This window comes from Malus domestica, chromosome 09 (genome assembly GCF_042453785.1).
Source record: "Malus domestica chromosome 09, GDT2T_hap1".
NCBI lineage: Eukaryota > Viridiplantae > Streptophyta > Magnoliopsida > Rosales > Rosaceae > Malus > Malus domestica.
In genome coordinates, this window is record NC_091669.1 from 31,871,335 (window position 1) to 31,885,618 (window position 14,284).

The 14,284-nt window shown below is 37.0% G+C and overlaps 1 long non-coding RNA gene across 1 annotated transcript; it reads right to left on the bottom strand.

Moving 5' to 3' along the window:
* Positions 1-9,442: 9,442 nt before the first annotated feature.
* Positions 9,443-10,418, bottom strand: LOC103444160 (uncharacterized). The gene is made up of 2 exons (XR_011570975.1): positions 10,280-10,418; positions 9,443-9,782 (listed from the first exon to the last, which is right to left on the bottom strand). It is a non-coding gene; the product is annotated as an uncharacterized lncRNA (long non-coding RNA).
* Positions 10,419-14,284: the final 3,866 nt, after the last annotated feature.

Consider the following 14,284-nt stretch of genomic DNA (forward strand, 5'->3'; position numbering starts at 1 on the left):
TGCCTTGGGAGGGCCAAGGCTCGTGCAACTGCTAAAGCCGAAATGTACGACTGTAACAGCTACACGGATTCCTCTGCTTTCTACGAGAAGTATGTGTCCGGTCGCCAGCTCTATAAGTTAAAAATTTCTCAATTTGTGCCCTGGGAGGGCCAAGGCTCGTGAAGCTTCTAAAGCCAAGATTCGCAACTATAGCAGCTACACGAACTCACCTGCTTCCTTCGAAAGCTACGAGTTCGGCCGTCAACTCTATAAGTTAGAAATCTTGCATTTTTTCCTCTTGCAGGTAAAGCTCATTGAGCACCAAAACTGAAACTAAACCCTAAGTGACGACGTGGAATTGACTGCTTCATTGAAACAGCTCACCTAGCCGCCCATCCTACGGTAAAGTTTTGCAAAAGACATGGTGAAATAGAAAGATGTAACAAAGCAAGGAAAATTGTTTATTAAATTTCTAGCAAATTGATAAATCGGCTTAAAGGCCAACAAAGTCCAAATAAAGTAGAATGAAAAGGAAAAGAAGAAAATTCCTAAGTCTAAGAAAAAAGACTACTCATTGGCAGCTTACGTAACGACTGGTCTCTTGACTGCCACGCCTTCAACAGCCACACCGTTCTCAGCATTTAAAGCTTCCATTAGCTCATCCGGGGCCGCCCCAAGCTTGGACTGCCTGACCCTCAACTGTTCCACCAAAGGCAGCCTCAAACGAAAAGTCAAGCAGATCAACTAGAAAAATGAAGAAAGTCTCGAAGTCATTCTCGGATAACTTATAATTTGATGGCCTACTTTGAAGATGGTCTACATAGCCAAGCTTGTAGAAATCGACCTGACAAAAAACAAGCGCCACTTCGTGCTCATTCTTCAGCTACACATTCTCCTCAACAAGCCCAATGTGAACATTTTGCAGCTTACGTAGTTCCTTTTTCAGGTTCTCGCTAGCAGACATCACACCTTGTAGATTCATTTCTTTGGACTCAAGCTTACTGGCAACATCCTTCAGACGAGACACTTCAGCATGCATGAAGACAAGCTCTTCGTAACTTCGAATTGACATGCTCAAGGTCATTTACCACCGGTGAAACACAATTGATTTCATTCTTTGCAGCTTCTAACATCGCCTGAGTTGCACTAAGCTTAGCCTTCAAGTGGACAAGTTCCTGATGAGCGGTCTCCAGCTTAATAGAAGTAGGGGTAGAGACATCAAACTCCTTCAAAATGGTAAGTTCAGTGAACCACTCGATATTTTCAGCAGCCGAGCAAAGATGAGCCGTCAACGCCACTTCGGCCTCCTTAGCACACTCGACAACATCCTGATCATGTGTGTCAATGAAATAACGACAATGAGTATCGATATCATGTTTTCCACATGCACGGTTAAGTGGTAGTTGATATACGTAACGAGACTTTTCAAACTGTCATTGTAACCTTATATACGTAAAAATTATGTTTTAATTGTATCCACTATACCAATATGTTGTAGTTAAAGTTTCTCCTGTTATGTGCATATCATGTCCATGTACTGTAAATATTATATGCATGTGGTTTACATATAGAGTATATGGTGCGTATTTACATCTTTGATACTCTTCGCATTAACGTAGTTTACTACTTTTTCCTTTGATCAGATGCATGCCTTGCAAATACGAAAAAAGCGAACGAGTTCATGAAACAATTTCCTTTGATTCATTTGGGTTCTTTCGTGCCCATTCAAACTACAATTTTCAAATCCTTGAAATATTTCAACCCAATCAAATTTGATACCAAATTCAAATTAATGAATCTTCGATTCTTCATATAAAGTTTAGGGTTATTTATCTGATTGTGTCATTTTTCTGATTTCAAAGAGAGAGCTGTGAGCTATGGATTTTTGGGTTGAGCTCAGATCTGTGAGCATAACATGTGCATGTCATGTGTCATGTGCATGTCGTGTACATACAATGAGTGAGCTTAATACGAAGAGAGTGAATGAGTACGCGAAACAATTTCGTCCATATCCTTCTCTCTTCTTTGTTTCCACTATGATTTCTCCCTTTTCTCTCAAATTTATCTCTTCTCCAAAAGGCAATTGACCTTTAATATGTTTTTTTATTTAATTGCAACAAAAGCCAAACCCTATTTTAGTGCTTGTAAATTTGAATCGAGAGAGGGAGTGGAGGGAGGGAGAAGACAGAAGAAATGAAAACTCACATATAAATCAAAGAAATGATAAAATAAAAAAAATAAAAAAATTGAAGGATTTGGGTTTCCTCCAAGAAACACCAAGCCAATCACTTCAACTCCAAAAATCCATCAATCAAAAAGCAAAATTAAGCAAACCCAGTTCACAAAACCTACAAATGAAAAGGTAAAATTGAAGAAGATGGGTGGGTTAGAGAGAGAGCTCTTGTGCATATTTGAAATGTAGAGAGAGAGAGAGAGAGAGAGAGAGAGAAAGAAAGAGAGAGAGAGAGAGAGATAGAGCTTGGATGAAGAAGATGAGTGAGTTAGAGAGAAAGCCCTTGGATGAAGAAGATGGGTGGGTTAAGGTTCTTCGAACTGGAATTGGGCGAGAGAGATTTTCTCTCTCTACAAAATGAGAAATGAGGGATGGAATTTCTGAATAACCCATTTATATGGGAGGACAATTTGGTCATTTCAAGGTGTAGAAAAAATCATATTTATGTCCGATTGTTGTGCATGACGTTTGCATGCCTATGCATAGTCGAAATGTCTTATTTCTATCCCAAGATTAAGAAATTGTCCTATTTCTAGGTATTTCCCATGAAATTTTGGGGAGAGGATCCTTTCCAGACCTAATCCGTCCAGATCCTTCTTCTTATTTTTTCTCTGCATTTTTTCCTTTGCTTCCTCATCTCCTTCAATTCTTCTACAATAATCCTTTCTTCTTAACTATTTTTTGTTTGTTTATCGGGAAACTCCAGGGAAGCATAACGCCAACTCGGCCTTTAAAGAAGAAGGATCCAGAAGATCTCGAAATTTTGAACCTATAAATTGCAGAAAGGAAGCCACAAACTGGAAGCCAAAATTTCAACCTTCACCACAAAATTGAAAAAAATCCATGCGAAAACTAATGAAAATGGCTTGAAAACTTTAAGTTTTAATGATAAGGACAAAATAAAGGGTAAAGTGAATAGTACCAGGATTGATTTTTTAGTGTAAAAATGTGGTTTTTCGTTAAAGTGAACAATACTGGGAATTTTTTGTTAAAGTTCCAATACATAGTTCCCTGTAAATAAACATGATCTAACCACAACATGAACTAGTAAAAACATCAAACATTAACTACCCAAAACATTTCCAAAGACCAAAATATGAACTGTCATTGAAAATGCAGAAAACCTGCCAAATTATCCATAAATGCACCATTGCAATGGTTCAAAAAGCCTACTAAAATCATCTAGCACCTACACCTAGGGCTGGGTTCGGTTTTGATCGGTTCGGTTTTTTGCCAAAACCGAAACCAAACTGAAATTTCGGTTCGGTTCGGTTCGGCCCAAAATTTTTTCGGTTTTTTTCGGTTCGGTTTTTTCAGTTCGGTTTCGGTTTTTTTTCGGTTTTTTTTTTTCCTCCAAAAAATGCAAAACAACCACAACAACATAAGATAAACCCCTGTCACTTGAATTACTTCTCCTTCTATCCTCCTGTTCCTTCTCCCTCTGTTTCCTCCGTTCTTCTGCTTCTTTCTCCCTCGCTAACCTTTCTTCTTCCCTTGCATTCTCCTTAGATTCCTGAAAAATAAGGTCCACGTTTTTCAGTCCCTGAGCAAGAAATTATATTTTTCCTTAACTTCAATACTTCATTAATCAACAGAGAGACTCACCTTGAACTCAGCGATAAAATCTCGAACCATGCCATAACCAATATGCTGTTTCCCTGTAACATGAGACTGAGTTCTCTCTACAGCATCATTGGCCACAAGAAATGAACCACAGATATCACAGAGTGCCATTTTTTTCTCCTGTGCTAGCATCAACATTTTATCATTCTGTATTTCTTCCTTACAGCATTTACTCGCTGAAATCATCAAAAGCCGCTCTCTCTCTCTCTAAAAAGCTCAAATCGTTTTGTAGTCATGAAGTTAAAGCCTTTATATTCAACAAAAAACCCAAATCCAGAAAGAAAGAAAAAAACCCAGAAATCCATCATAGTCTTTTAATTTTTTATCATTTGGGTAGTTTTGAAATCGAACCAAAACCATGAAAGAGTCGAAGAAAAGCTTGGATCCTCATCTCAGCTGTGAAATCTATCATAGTCGATTTCTTCTCCGCCTCGCCGAGGATCTCGTCGATACAAATTAGTACCGCATGCAAGGATAAGAAAATATAAAATTAATGAAACCTCAACTAATAGTGTTCATAACTGAAGTTACCCAAAACAAATTGCAAAACCAAAACCCATGAAATTGAAAAGCTACAGAACCCATGAAATTGAAAATAAATTCTGCAAAACGCATCAAATTGAAAACAAAATATGTAGAACAAACATGAGAGAAATTATTATAAGACTAACCTTGCAAAGGAACGAAGTAGTGGGTCGAGACTCGAAACAGCAAGAGGTCGTGGGTCACAGGTCATGGCGGTGAGAAACTGAGAGCAAATCAGTGACGACGAGTGAGACGGCGACACTTGCAGGTCGCTGTGAAGGAAGAAGACGAAGCGGAAGAGCGGCGGAGTTGGGAAGGAAGGAGAGAGGGTCCAGAGTACAGAGGAGAGGGATAAGGGAAAAGGGTCGCGCCGTCGTGGGTCGCCTGAGAGATTGAGAGAGACAGAGCGATTGAAGTTGAAGACCTAACGAGAGAGAGAGGAGGCTCGGCTGCGCTGGGTTAGGGTTACACTGGAGGAGAGGAGGCAGGGAACGAGAGAGAGAGGAAGGGAATGAAAAAAAATAAAAGGTATGGCTGCTAGTGGCTAGGGTTAAAGGGTTTTGTTAAGTTCCCCAAAAAAATTAAAAAACATCTCAGACATCCTGGAGGTTCGAACCCGTGCGTTGGGGGTTGAAAAGGTTCACCGAAACCAACTTAGCAACAAGGTATGTTTTGTTATGATTGTATGACTAAACTATTTATAATATTTAAAAAAATAATTAAATATATATATATCGGTTCGGTTCGGTTCGGTTTCCGAACCTCAAAAACCGAAACCGAACCGGTCAGATTCGGTTCGGTTCGGTTTGACAGTTTCGATTCAGTGTTTTTTCGGTTCGGTTTTTTTCGGCCTCGGTTCGGTTTGGTTTTCGGTTTTTTTCGGTTTTCGGTTTTTTGAACCCACCCCTACCTACACCCCAAAATACAAATACTACAAAAGACAGTTCCTACATCAGCAATTCACAATGCTTCCAACATTAGAATTTAGTTAACTTTACAAAATACAACTATTTATGAAAAAAAAAAAAAAAAACTATTTCCAGATGCCCAAGGTATTGGTTTGCCTCATCTTTGGCTACATGTTCCTCTGGATGATTCAGCTCCTAGATTTGCAGATGATGTGCTTGGATGTGATGCCTAAATGTAATATTGATTACAACAATAAGAGGTAAACTAAGGGTATGTTTTAGCATATTCAAAAGGAGATGATGAGGTTCTTACCCTTGATTTCTTTGTTCTCTTTCTAGGTGCAGCTTCTGGTGGATTTGTTGATGTTGACTATCTTTTCTGTGCAGATGTGGATGCCTACAAACCAATTAAAAGGATTAAAACAATTCGGATAAGTGCAATTAAAAAAAAAAACAAACACTAATGAAAGTACAAAATGGTACATGTTTGTCTTTTGAGGAAGATGTCTATAATGGGTCATTGTATTATGGTCTTCCTGCTTGCCTATAGTACATTTCAAAGTGCCATACCCTTACCTACCTAGCTTAAGTGGCTGAGGAGGATCTTGAGAACCAAGGGTATGTCATCTTCTTGAGCAGCTTCCTCTTCACACTCTTCTTGAGCAGTTTCTTCTTCATAATTGATAGGCACATTAAAGATGTATGATCGTCATGCTGATCATCATAATTCAAGCTGAAATGCGGGTAATTGCACAACTTCTAAATGTAGATACTCGGGATTTGTACAGTTGAATTTCTTGTAAACTTAACGCTTGTCCTTTCTAGTACACACATGTAAGACCTAATGTACGCCTAGATAAATGCTATGGAGAAAATGAAATAGGAAAATTTTATTCAAATCCATACCAACTCCACTCCTAGATAAATGCTTTGGATGTAAGTTGTCTTTTCTACTCTATATGATACAATTACTGCAAAGGACAATATGCAATTAAAATCAAAATTTATCAGTGCACCCTTCCAACTCCACTCCTTTTACAATAACTAAACCCTAATTTGTAACCAAAATTACATATTACAGTAAGAAACAGTCAATTAGTTCGTGTAAGAGCAAAACCATAAACAGGATGAAAATGAAAATGAAAATTGTGTATTGTGATAAGGTTAGTTTTAAGGAACTGAAATGTATGTATGTGAGAGAAGAACATATTATTAGTTGAGTAGGTCAAATTCATTCATAGTCCAACTTACTTAGATTCAATTGTTAGAGCAATTAGAAAATATGAAAATAATACAAGAATTCCAATGATAATAATCATAAAAAAAAAAAAATCATAACATCAATTATGTATGAGATTAATATAAACAACTAGGGAGAAAGAAAAACTACCAAACTTGGAGATTTAGGCTTTCATAAATGCAATGTCCTAAAGACAGAATTTCGCCATTACCCTTGTGCTTATAGTTTGGTAGACTTCCGTCTCTCAGGATTCAACAATCTATAATCTGAAGTCTAAGCATAGCAATCTTTGGACTCTGGCAAACTTATATTCTGCACTTTCAAAACACAACTTGGGGTTTGACAAACAAGAATAAGATAAACAGAGTGGGGAAATCCTATTTATCATGGATAAGAATTAATTCTAATTTCCCACTCCTTAACGCCAATGGTTTCATGGGTTTATATAGAACCCAAGTACTGCTTATTAAAGGGATGTAACTTTTCATTAAGTAGACATCATTTAGCAAGAGAATGTACCTAAATAACATAGCCTTTCTAAGAAATTCGATTAACACCATTTTTCATTCAATTATTAAAATTATATATTACAACATTTCATATTATAATATATAATTTCCAATATCATTATACATAGCTCTTTGTATAATTGATTGATCTTGTGAAATATGTTGATATGTGGCTCAATATAAACCTTGATCAATTACTTTGTATTGGTTATCCTTGTTTTTCTCTCCATCACAAACTTATTTATGGCTTTACATATTAGAAGGGAAACCATTTGTTTTGTAATAAAAGGAGCTCACGTAGAAAAGTTTGGGTGAGCCAATTTCTGAAATTCTCTTTGTACATTTGTCATCTTAATCAGTTAATAAATTGAGAGTTATTTCTTTCATTTTATTTGTTTCATTTCGTGCTCTAGCACAACAATTGGTATCAGAGCCACTAGGCTCATCCGTATCAAAATTTGTATTTGAAACCTGCTTGACGAAGATGGGTGTTCAATCGGAATCGGGAGGCACGCATCCTTTCAGGCTTCACATTTGGCAAAGACGACAGTTCAAAATGCAAAGTTTGAAGTTAAAAAGTTTGATGGAACAAATAACTTTGGTATGTGGCAATGTGAGGTTAAAGATGTGTTGGCTCAACAAGATTTGGATCTAACGTTAGAAGACAAGCTGGAGGATATGGAAGAAGCTGAGTGGAATAAGTTAAATCGAATGGCTTGCTCTATGATTCGCTTATGTCTTGCAAAACCTCAAAAGTATTTTGTCATGCGAGAAATGTTAGTTAAGTCGCTATGGTAGAAATTGGAGGACAAGTACATGATAAAGAGCATCAAAAATCGCCTCCATTTGAAAAAGCAGTTTTACCAATTCCAGTACAAAGAAGGAACAAAAATGATTACACACCTCGATTCATTTAACAAATTAATTGCTGATTTGTTAAATTTACATGAAGATGTCAAGGATGAAGATAAAGCCTTGATTTTGTTAAATTCAAAGTACAAAGCCATATTACCGTTGGACTAATGGTTTAGGGTTTCTTTGTAAAACTGTATTCGTCAATTTCTTTTCACTACAAATGAATGTCTTAATGGTTTTGGATTTGTCTAATTTTTTGCAAGAATGATCTATGAAAGATGTTCTACAAGATAGAAGTTCGGATTGTTGAAATACAATTTGGGAGTAGACCCCATAAAAATGTGTATCAAAAGTTGAGTAAAAAAGTAGTCCCATGGATCCAGTCCTGTACATAATTGGCCCAAATTGGGACCATAATTTCTTATGACTATGAGTAAGTTATTACTTTATAGAGTATTACTATATAAATGTTCTACTTTATTGGTTATAAAGAGATAATGATAGATTGATAAATCAAATAGAATTAGGGTGTAGAAAGTAAGTTGAGGCCAAAAATACAAAACATGGTTCGAATAAAATTTCTAAATAAAATATCATCTAGTATTCCTAAAGACATTTTTAGCATGTTTTTCTTCTAAAAGCAAGCTATACTAATTAAATTAAATTAGTAAGTTTTAATTTAATTGCTCTTTGTTTGGGAGATTGCATTTCATACTATTTGTGTACCATTGCCAAGTGATGTATACATGACACGCCCATTAATAAATTTATCTCATTAGATGTTCATTGTGTGCATCACTTGTCACATGATGTAGTACCTTAAATGTGATATAAATTTGTGGTCTCCCCACTGTTTTAAAAATCCCCTCCTAGCGCCGTTGATGCCTCACCTAGGCGCTAGGCTACTGACCACTGCCCCAATTAATGCCCATGCATTTGAAAATTAAGAAATAGCGCCTAAACCTACTAAGGCGCCTGTCTAGACCACCTAAGCACCCGCCTAAGTTGCAACTCACTTAGGCAAATAGATAACTTTCATTTTGCATTTTATTTTTTTCAATAAACTGTAAGAGACTTGTTGAATACTTAAATGAACACACATTATATGCTTGTTCCCCATGTTTTCATTATGTTCCAATATTTCATAATATCTATGTCATTCTATTTTGTAGTTTATGATGAAATTATATATATTTTAAGTATAAACAAACATTTATTTACACAAAATATAATATATTTACTTAAATCTGACTAGTCTGCCTAGTCGGCCTCCTAGATCCTGCCTGGCCTAGCCTAGCCGCCTAGGCGCTAGGCGCTAGGCCCTAGCTCACCACCCGACTAACGCCTAGCGTCTTTTAGAACCTTGAGTCTCCCTAGTATTACTCTTTTTTAAATAAATTTCAACTGGTTACCCAAGTCAATAGTCATTTAGTTAAGCAACACTGAGCCTTTGCTTTCTTAAAAGTTTAAGTTCGTTTAGCAACATTGAGTCTCTGCTTTCTTAAAAGTTTAAGTTTTCATGAACGATAATTTTTGTATGACAAATAAATAAGTTGTCTACCCATTAAAGGGAGGGAAAGAGATGTACACATTTTTTATTATAAAGACAGACGTTCATCCATACATATAGCATTACCATTGATTCAAACGAACCAAGATTGATACAAGGACAAGGAAGAATGTAGCAGTAAAACAGGTAAAACCAAGAGTCACGCCCACCAAACGTATGAGCTCAAAGAACGTCGATACCTCTCTTGCTCTTCTGAGTTCGTAATTATATCCCGGTGAATAATTCCATCCATTTAGTTGATGTTTGCAGCAATATTTCTCAAGTCTCTCCCTCATCTTAACGACCGCCATCTTCTCTCTTAAAACGCTCAAATTTGAATCCACAATATTCCTTGATCTACCTGCAGATAATAACAAGAATCAAACATATAACACGTGCAAGCTCACGTTTTTGAATATATAATTGGAAGCTAGTTACAAGTGTACCACTATAATATGTTCATAAGCATTATTGGAAACTAGGTATTCTGTTAAGAGTAAATCCTATTGGGGAAAGGAAGGACTTTACATGTTTATAAGTTAGATAGACTACTCCTCATGTTGCCAATTGAATTTATGAGCTTCAACTTCCTCATGGTATCAAACCAAGTTGTCCAATTGGAACTAATTTTATGTATACGCTGTGTATTAATAAAAAACTAAATAATAAATTATAAACAATAAAGGAATACTTTGATTTGTTTGTTCTTGTGTAGACTATTGCTAAAACTACTTGACAGTATATTCCGGAAGGAAACTGGAAAATATGAAACTGAATTAAGGCAATGAAAGTTCGTCCTGCGCACGTATGTATCCGGAATCATTAACAAAACTGGGGATCGAGAATTTGAAAGTTTACCTTCATCTAAGCTCTGAGCTTTTACTTGCATGGTCATATGAAGACGAGTACTACAGCTGCTCTTGATCGTAGATGGCTGTACAAAATTGCACAGAGAAGGTAGAGAAAAAGGCTTCGCCATGCTGCTTCTATTTACCTATCATCTCATGATGTGTCATATGAATACAAACAAATATTAGAAGAACAACAAAAAAGGAATACAAGAAAAAAAGGGTCCCTGATCTCCCTTGAATACAAGTAAAAAAAGGTCCCTGATCTCCCTTTTCACTCTTCGGAGATTGATCGCCCTTTACTCACTTTATTTGGAGATCGATCTCCAAAGAGTTTTGTGATTTAGGAGATGCGTTTTCACTCTTCGGAGATTGGTTGCCCGATTCTCTCTTTATTCGGATATCGCTCTCCGAAGAGTTCTGTGATTTAGGAAATGCGTTTAATTCTTCACTAATATTAGCTGGCTTCTCTACCCTGAAGATGCAATGTATAGAGTGAGAAAAGTGAAGATGTTCTAAAACGCCAGCTTTGGTCGTGTATATATATATATATATATTGCATATAGACTTGGTCGTCTATATATAGTATATACTTGATATGGACTTGTTTTCTTTATGCATACATACATATATATATAATATAAACCCAATAAGCTAGCTAGGTGGTTAATTTTCCGGTCAACAGATTACTATGTTGCCAGCTCCAGCTCGATTAGGCTGTTCTAAATTTCCAACGACCAGTGAATTAATTAAGTATACTTATGGCGGCATCATGAGCAACATTGACAAGTTTTTAAGGAAGTAGTCGTGCTTACTTGTATTATTATTTCACCCAGGGATAATAGAGAAGTCAAAATTATCATAGGGCCACAGACAACTAATTTGATCTGACTTTTGTCGCTACGTGTAGAGTAGCAACTGCAGAGGAAAGGTGCGATAACAGCGAAGAAATAATTTGTGGAAAGCTTAGCTTTTCTTCATCGATTTCACCGTACGTATATAAATATTACAAATGCACAGGAGTCCTGTACAAAGAGATATACAACTCAAACTAACTTATCAACATTTGCATTTAAATTTGAGTTCTAAGATAAGAAGTAGGGCTGGTTTGGTATTGCTGTGCTTTGAAAAAAAGCTACTGTGAGAATAAGTGGCTGTGCTGTGAGAATAAGCGGCTGTGAAATAAAGCAGCAGAGTGTTTGGTAAACTTTTTTGTAGAAGTGCTTTTGGAAAAAAAAAAGTAGTCTGATAGTGGATCTTTTCATTAAAGGAGCACTGTAGCTTCGTGTGCTTTGAAAAAAAGCCAGTTTTCCAAAGCTGCAAATAGCAGCTTCAGCTTTTTCTTTTGATTTCAACTTATTCTCACAGCAGCTTCCAAAATAAGCCTTTTTTTTTTAGTTTACCAAACACCTAAAACCCTCACAACTTTTTTTCATGGATGCTTTTTTTTAAGCACCTCACTCCCAAACCACCCATAGAACTTTCACGTTGACTTGTTCTCTTGGTTAACACCCCCCACAAACTGGGCATCGAACCGAAGGTGGACGTGACCGTGCTTGCGCAAACCTTTAGCAAGTCTATTGGTTGATCAACAGAAGGCAGAAAACGAACATGATGGCTTCCTAAGGCCACACGCTCACGAAGGAAGTGGTAATCCAGTTAGACATGCCGAGTGCGAGCATGAAAAATCAGATTTGCGGTCATATATGTAGTAAAATTATCACAGTATTAGTGAATGGGAAATGGTGTAGGAATACCAACTAATGGAATAAATAGGAGAGCCATGTCGTCTCGGCACAAGCATGGGAAAGGGCCCTATATTCTGACTCCGCACTGGATTTAGAGACAGTAGGCTGTTTCTTCGAGCACCAAGACAGAAGATTAGCCCCATGATGAATCCAATAACCTGTCGTTTGATGTTTTCTGTATTTTGTATGGTTTTGTGTATGAGTTTTCTGGAAAAATATGAACAACAGCAAGAAGAACAATGGAGCTCAGAAATAAAAAATGGAGAGTACGTTGCTCTCTCTATTTCCTTGGATTTGATTACAAAAGCATTGAATCACTGTTAGTGTTTGATATGCTTATTAGCAAAAGAGAAGGAGAGAAGATGAATGCACAGAGACGATGAGAAAAAGGAATAGTTGCTCCTCCTCTCTGCAAAATTCACAGAGGGATATTCTAATTCATTAATTGCTTCTCACACTCTCACCCACAACCTGCAGGGAGAGATATTACAGCTAACAAAAGCTAAGCTGGATCAACACATCAGAAAAATTGATCTTAGCCATTCATTACCTAACAATTAGGATCATCACACATGGCACTCATGACCTTACATCATTTGACTTTACACTTGGTAGATATGCTCAAGTGAATACACAAATAAACTCATCTTATTTCACTAATACTAATCAGCTATAGACTTATAATTCAACACTCCCCTTTAAGTCTTGAGCTGATTTTACTCCAAGCATATTTCTGAGATAGTTGAACCGATCCTTAGCCAAAGGTTTTGTGAAAATATCTGCTAGCTGCTTTTCAGTGGGACAGTACACCAAATCAATGATTCCTTTCTGCAATGCATCTTTAATGAAGTGATACCTTCTATCTATGTGTTTGGTCTTCTGGTGAAACACATAATTCTTGGTGATTGCAATTGCAGAGGTGTTGTCACACTGTAGTGGAGTTGCTTCGGTTTGAAGTTCTCCAAAATCTTCCAATACAAATCTGAGCCAGATTGCTTGTGCAGTGGCATTTGATGCACTTATGTACTCTGCTTTTGCAGTGGATAATGCCACATAGCTTTGTTTAACTGAAGCCCAAGAAAAAACTCCACTTCCGAAAGAAAATGCATAACCGGATGTACTTTTGCTATCATCTGGTGATCCACTCCAGTCACTGTCACAATAGCCAATCAACATTGCCTTCTTGCCTTTTGTATACTCCAAACCATAGTCTAAAGTCCATTTGATGTATCTGAGCACACGTTTGGCAGTTCCAAAATGCTTGCTAGAAGGACAATGCATAAATCTAGTAAGTAGACTAGATGCATACATAATGTCCGGCCTAGTAGCTGTAAGATATAGAAGACTCCCCACAATGCTTCTGTATAATTCTTCACTTACTGCTCCACTTCCATCATCTTTGGTTAATTTCTCAGTCGCCACTAGTGGTGTGATCACAGATTTGCACTCATTTAGACCAAACTTGTTTAGTAAAGAACTTGCATATTTCTTTTGATGAATGAAAATGCTAAAGTTGGTCTGAATTATCCCCATTCCAAGAAAATGATGGAGAAGACCCAAATCTGTCATTTCATATTTTCTTTTCATGTCTTCTTTGAATTCTTCAAGCATCTGTCTATTACTACCAGTATAGACTATGTCATCCACGTAGATAGAAACAATCAGAATGTCTTACCCCCTTGCTTTGGTGTACAATGTTGGTTTACTCAAACTTTTCTCAAAACCACACTGGAAAAAGTATGTATCAATTTCTCCATACCAGGCCCTTGGAGCCTGCTTTAACCCGTATAGAGCTTTATGCAGTTTGTAGACTTTATCTTCCTTTCCCTTGACTACATACCCTTCGGGCTAATCTACATAAACTTCTTCTTCCAATACACCATTCAGAAATGCTGATTTTACATCAAGCTGATACAATTTCCAGCTCTTATGTGCTGCCAAAGCTACAAGTGTCCTGATAGTATCCAATTTAGCCACTGGAGCATAAGTTTCATTGTAGTCTAGCCCTGGCTTTTGAGCATAACCCTTTGTAACTAGCCTAGCTTTGTTTTTTAACACTGAACCATCAAGATTTAACTTGGTTTTGTAGACCCATTTAACTCCAATAACCGACTTTTCTGTTGGTCTATCCACAAGCTTCCAGGTGCCATTCTTCTCACTCATGGCTAATTCATCTTCCATTGCCTTTAACCATGATTCATCTTGAGCTGCATCTGCATATCTTTCTGGTTCCAGAATGCATGAATTGCATTGAGCAAGAACGTCAT